The sequence below is a fragment of the Neomonachus schauinslandi genome, chromosome 11, assembly GCF_002201575.2.
Source record: "Neomonachus schauinslandi chromosome 11, ASM220157v2, whole genome shotgun sequence".
Classification (NCBI taxonomy): domain Eukaryota; kingdom Metazoa; phylum Chordata; class Mammalia; order Carnivora; family Phocidae; genus Neomonachus; species Neomonachus schauinslandi.
Window position 1 is genome coordinate 102,970,532 of NC_058413.1, and position 6,693 is coordinate 102,977,224.

The window sequence follows — 6,693 nt, forward strand, 5'->3', positions numbered from 1 at the left end:
AGAGGAGGACACAGAAGTGCCCGTGATTTGAAAACCTAGGAACACATAAGTATTTCCCATAATGAAAAGCAACTGTTATGTTTTATTGACTGCATCTGGTGATTAGCGCCTACAGTATCTTATCTGCTGATCTAATAATGTCTTATCAAAATATTAATGATCTCACTAAGTAGGAATTGTTAATATTATGCCCAGGTGGGCAGCTAGTGATACTTTCAGTCTTCTAAATATTTATTAACCACTTGGTTGATTAGTCGTTCTGGAATTTTGACAGGGACTGGTATTGGCTCCACTGGCTTCTATTTCTATCCCTTTCTTTCCTTCTCTTTGAAAACCAGAGTCACATTTTCCAGTCTTAAGTTCTGTTTATTCGAAGATACACGTTGAAGACTGAAGCCACAGTGAGATCATTGCGAACACACACCGGACTGGCTACACTGAGAAAGCCTGACTGTGTTCAGTGTCCTTGAGGATGTAGAGTAACTGATGCTCATAACACCTGCCAGCGGAAATTGAAAAAGGACGAAAATCACTTGAAAAACAGTTTGGCACTTTCTTAAAAAATTAAGCATATACTAACCAAATGACGCAGCCATTCTACTCCTAGGTGTTTACCTAACATAGCTGAAAACATGTTCAGACAAAACTTGTGTGCAAATGGCTACAGCTGCTTTATTTATGGCAGCCGGATACTGCAGGCAATGCTGCTGGCCATCAATACGTAAATGGCTACATAGATTATGGTAGAGCCATGCAGTGGAATTCTACTTAGCAATAAAAAGAAAAGAACTATTTGTACACAAGACGACGTGAATGAATCTCAAAATTGCTATCATTTAGCAATTCTTTCATTAAGAACCAGGAAAAAAAAGAGTCCATATTACTCCATATATTTAAAACTAGAAAATACAAACAAATCTATTGTGACAGAAAACAGTTCAATGGTTTCTGGTGACGGGGGGGGGGGAACAGGCAGGGGAAGATGGAATTACAGAGGGCACCAGGAAACTTGGGGTGATAAATTCTCAGTTATGATATAGTCATATGTCACCAGTAATCAAGTTGCATACTTTAAATATGTGCAGTTTATCATATGTCAATTATGTTTCAATAAAGCTGAATGAAAAATAAAATAAAGGGCTTGCTCTTCACTGTTAGTGTCAGGAAAAGACAGAATGCATTTCAGAAGACAAGTATGGGAGGTCCCATACTTGTGCAGAAAGAACCCTAAGGGTTTCATAGTCTCTGCTCAAACTGGTTTCACCTATATTTTTAGGTAACAAATACATACTTTGTAGCTGGCAAACAAGTTAAATTGTATGATAACCATAAAGGCTTTGGTATGGTGACAGCCACACACACAAAAAATGATCAAGTACATAAATGTCCCATTAAATGTGGTAAAAATAGCACTGACTCAAGAGAAGGATGACCTGACTTCTGGTTGGAGTTTCCTCTGACACATTAGAGACAAGCTGCTGGTGTGGGACTGGGTGAGCCTCTGTCTTCTGCTCTGAAATATGATTATGTATACTGTGAGTAGAAATAGAATTATGGGGAAAACCCCCATGTTGTGAAGCTTCTTTGCTCTAATTTTTAGCATAGATTTCTTTTGCTTGAACCCAAAGTATACTCCCTCTGGGCAGCCCTTAAACCTGTGGTCCTTTTTTTAAATGCAGATTCTGAGGCCACAGGATATCGAGAAAGTCTGAGGCGAGTCCCAGAAAAGTACAACTTATCAGTAGGTGGTCTGAACACCATGTTTGATTCTCTAGTCTGATAACAAAAAAAGGATATCTCGTCTGTACCATTTCTCCAAATTACATACTATTAAATCGACTAAACAGCTCCTCAACAGGATACCAGCTTTTTAAATCACAGGGTCTTTCAACATCTTATCTCTTCATGAGGAACACATTTTAAACCGTTTGTGTTGCTCCATCTACCAGAAAAGTCCGTCAAAAATAGAAACTTTTCACAGCATTTCTTGCTCTATCACCAGCCTTTGAGTTTATAGATTACTGAGATAATTGCAGTATCAGAGGAGGGGCCCCCTGCTCTGCATCTGCTATAAATTACTCTGCAGGCATAATAACCTGGATAAGCTGGTGCACAAGCAATTCAATTTCAAATGTGGGTTGGTTAAGGCTTGGAGTACCCTAAGTACAGATTCCAGAACCCGTTAGAAATAACCACTACAAGATGTTCTGGAATTGAGCTATAATGTTAGCCTAAGAGATATTGGCAGGCATTCTTTTATTTGATAAAACAAGGCAGGGGAATTTATTGTACTATTTAGTACAGAAAACAAAGCAAAAACTTGTACAGTGAAAACAAAGAAGCTCTTTTGCTTTTAACAAAGAAACTAGCATAAATGCCTTAAAAGAGGTGCTGCTCATCCACATCTGGACCTCCGCGTCTGGTGGACTTCCTCCGCTCCTGGGCCCGCCCCCCAGCTCTCTCTCCAGCCAATCGATTGCAACGTCCGTATTGAACTGACCGGCACAATACCCCTCAGCCTGTTCTCTTCTCTCCATGGCCTCTCACCTGGGTCAGGCCTTCCTCACCTCTCTCCCGACCGTTTGCTACACACAAGGCTAATGCGGTGTGGTTCTAAGCTCTGGTCTTCAGACCAGCCGCATCACTGCCTGGGACCTTGTTAGGAATGAAAATTCTCAGGCCCCCTCTCCAGACCTCCTCCAGAGGTTGTGGGGGTGGGGCCCAGAGATGGCTGATTTAACAAGTCCTACCGGTGATTCTGATGCTCGTTAAAGACTGAGAACCCTCGCTCTAAGTGTTCTCCCCTTTGCCGGGTCCTCTTCCCATCCACAGTTACTGTACCCACTGCTGTCAGATAAACTTTCCAAACCATTGATATGATCATGTCACCCCCTAGGGTAAGGGCCTTCGACCTTCCCCTTGTTAATAATGTAATATCCCCTGAGCACTTCCTATGTGCTAGGCAGAGCGGCTCCCAGCTGGGCATAATAAATATTTAAGAAATGTACGAAGTGTGTGTCAGCCTGCAATGGTCCCCATCTGTGGTTCTCAGCCCTGGGTGCACGTTAGACTCACCTGGGAGGCTTAATAAAAACACACCACCCAGGAATAAGTAAGTGGGTCTTGCATCACATTTTCAGAAGCTCCCTGAGGCGATGTGTGTGAAACTGAGGTTGAAAGCCACCAATCTCTGTGACCCCTATCTTCTCGGCCTGATTCTCCCACAGCTGAGGTGGCTTTGTTCCCGTCTGCCGCAGCCACTGCCTTGCCTCTGGCTCTGTCATCCATCTCGTTCTTAGACAAAGGAACGTACCGGGGGCACCGACCTACCTGATGTGTCCCGCGTAGAAAGTGCCCTGGCTTCTCTGCCATCTACTTTCTACACAGCAGTCAGAGCGAGCTTGTTGCCACCTAAGACCACAGTGGTCCTCTGTTCAGAACCCTCCAGCGGGCGTCCCATGTCATTGATGGGAAAAGCAGAAGTTCTCTCCATGACTTCTGTATCTCCTCCTTTTCCTTCTACTCCGCACACCATCCACCTGTTGCCTCTCTGGCCTCAACAACTTCTATTCTCCCTCCAGCTTCCTCCACTCCAGCCACCTGATCTTCCCACCGTTTCTGAGGCACACGTCTGCCTCAGGGTCTTTGCACGTGCTGCTTCCTCCACCTGCAATCATCCTATCCTCCCTGTTTAGCCACCTCCGTTCCCCTTTTACCTCTTTCCCATCACAGCTGTCATCTTGGTAAGGCCTACCCTGACCACTTTATTTAAAATTGCTAACATCTTCTCAGAGTTCCCTACCTTCCTTCCTTGCCTCATTTATCTATGGTGTTTATTATCTACCTCTAAGTGCAAACTTCACAAGGAAGGGAGTTTTGTCCGCTGCCATCCCAGGACTTAGAACAGTGTATGCACATAGTGAGTGCCTAATAAATATTTCTAAAATGAATGAATGCCTGGCCCCAGGGTCAGGCTGTTTCTCTCATAGTCTACGGTAGGACCTGGGCCTCTGTCTTGACCCCTAGGTGACCTCTCCTCTCACCCAGGCCATCTAAGACAGTGTCTCTCCTCTGGCCTGGCTTGTGGGGGGGTGGGGGGGGTAGAACTGCTCTGCACACCACCTAGGGTTGAGATGCTCATCCCTACTGCCACATCTAGTCCTGCCTCTGGTCTGCCTGCATTCCTCTGGTAGCCCGACTGGCTCAGCCCAATCCTGCTGCCTATTTCGACAGTCGCCTACTTGTATGTGGTCTAAAGATGAAGTATATGTAGTCTATACCATTCTGGTGGAGGACAGCTGTGGGCAGGCCTATGCCCATGTTCCTACCCTGTTCCATTTATCTCTGGAGTTCTAAGCTCCTTTGCTGACAGAGGACCTGTCATGTATTACAAACATTTAACCAAGATCAAATGTTAGTATGTATTTATCAGTCTTCGTTGTCCATCCCCCTTGACTGTAAGCTCAAAAAGAATAGAGATTTCTATTCTTTTGTTGTTTATTACGTTTCTCCAGTGCCTAGCACAGTGACTGACCCCCTGGAGTCACATGCTATAAAAATACTTGCTGAACGAGCAAATGAATCCCACTGTTATTGCTGAAAAACCTCGCCGACACTGCTGAGTTCTCAAGGTATGACGATTAACTAAGAAAAACAACACAAGGCACCGATTCCATTTGAGAGAAGCTACCAAGTGAGCTGCCAGGATCCCTGGTTTGAACCTTCATCATTCAAACCCTTTGTTGCTTGGTCCTGAAAGGGGAGTGAGCAAGAAATCAATCAAATGTGTGGAAAGTCACTTTAGGAATGCTAGTAAGGGTATAAAGTAACCCAAATGGAGTTTTGCAGCCATATATTACAAAATCAACGAGCATCTGTATTCAGATTGGAAAAACTGACATTTAGACATGTCCAAACATCCAGATGTGATATGAGATGTGGTACAAGCAGATAGATAATTGACATTTTTACTTTTGGTGGTGAGACTCAGCCTTAAGGAAACGAGAGCCACTGTAAAACAAGCTACTTTCTCTTAGGTCGAAAAAAATGGCAATTGATGATGCCTTTCTATGGTGACATTTCCTGGGCCACAACAGCCTTGGAAATGAAAATGAAACGAAACATCAGATGGTCACAGAAGTGCTGGTTCTTTCTCCTGCCTCAGGCAGGAATAATATGAGTAATAACTACGGCTTATTTTGGGGCACCAGGAAGGAGACTTACATACATTACCTCAGTTGGTTATCCTAATTGTCTACGGGGAAGAAGCAATTATCCCCAAGGAAAAGATAAAGGAATCGAAGTTCAGCAAAATCCAAGTGACTTTCAGGTAGGAATTAGGGGAGCCGGACAGGAAAGACCTCCCCCCCTCTTGTCCTTCCCTGACTCCCACGCGTCACCCACCTCCCAGACTCATCCCCTTCTCAGCTGTTTGCCTGTCTTGCTCATGGCAGTGGACACACTTACACTAACATATAAGCATAAAGTATTTAGTGTAAACACAGGAGATACTTACGCTAAAAAATCATTTATTATTTATCTGAAATTCAAATGTAACTCTCTGTCCTGTATTATTATTTGCTGAATCTGGCAATCCTATTTCCAGTATTCCCTTTGAAAGAATTTTTTTTAAAGATTGTATTCATTTATTTGAGAGAGAGAGAGAGTGAGTGAAAGAGAGATGGAGAGAACACGAGTGGGGGAGGGGCAGAGGGAGAGGGAGAAGCAGGCTCCCTGCTGAGCAGGGAGCCCAATATGGGGCTCAATCCCAGGTCTCTGGGATCATGAGCTGAACCGAAAGCAGACGCTTAATCGACTGAGCCACGCAGGCCCCCCCTTTGAAAGAATTATTATTTTTGTGCTGTGATATAAGAGGATTTAATTAAGAATAAAGAATATGAAGGAAAACTGTAGGACGTACTTGTCCACCTTCTTAATCTACCATCTCTCTCGCCTCATTAGCCTGGAACACCACTTACCAAACTAGGTCTTAAACCATCATTACTTGTGAGCTTGTTCTTCCCCCCAGCAGATGATAAGCAGCTGTGGGGAGAGAGGGTTATTTGCATAACCTGGTCCACACCTCTCCTCAGCGCCTTGTTCAGTGCCTTCACAAAGGGGCGCCATCTGTGGGAGTCATCCAAGCCAAACTGGGCCAACCCAGAGGAGTTAGGGAGGACAGGGGGCGGATGCCCGGTGGGGAGGTCTGATCTGCTGATCTGGCTTGAGCGGGAAATACACTCAATCCTGTGTACGGAACACACAGGTTCCATGTTTGCAAATTCATCTGCTGGCAAACATTTCTGTCTAACCCCAAATCAATACTTCTGGCACTTTAGTCATCCCTCGCAAACACACACAGTGCAGCAAAACGTGAGTCAACTGACACACACCTACCCAGCTGAGGGAGAGCACGGCGATGCTCGGGCCCACTTGCTTTAGCTCTCCTACCGGAGACAAGTGTCCTTCTCATGGCGTATTAAGTGCCAAATGTTTTCACATTTTTGTACTCTTTGTTGGTAATTTCATTGTTTGAAATGGCCCCAAACTACAATGCTAAGTGCAGCCTCATGTTGCTAAACACAGGAAGGCTGTGATGGGCCCCGTGGAGCAAAGATGTGTGACAAGCTTTGTTCAGTCACGAATTAGTCATGCCATCGGCCATGAATCCAATGTCAATGAGCAACCATATTC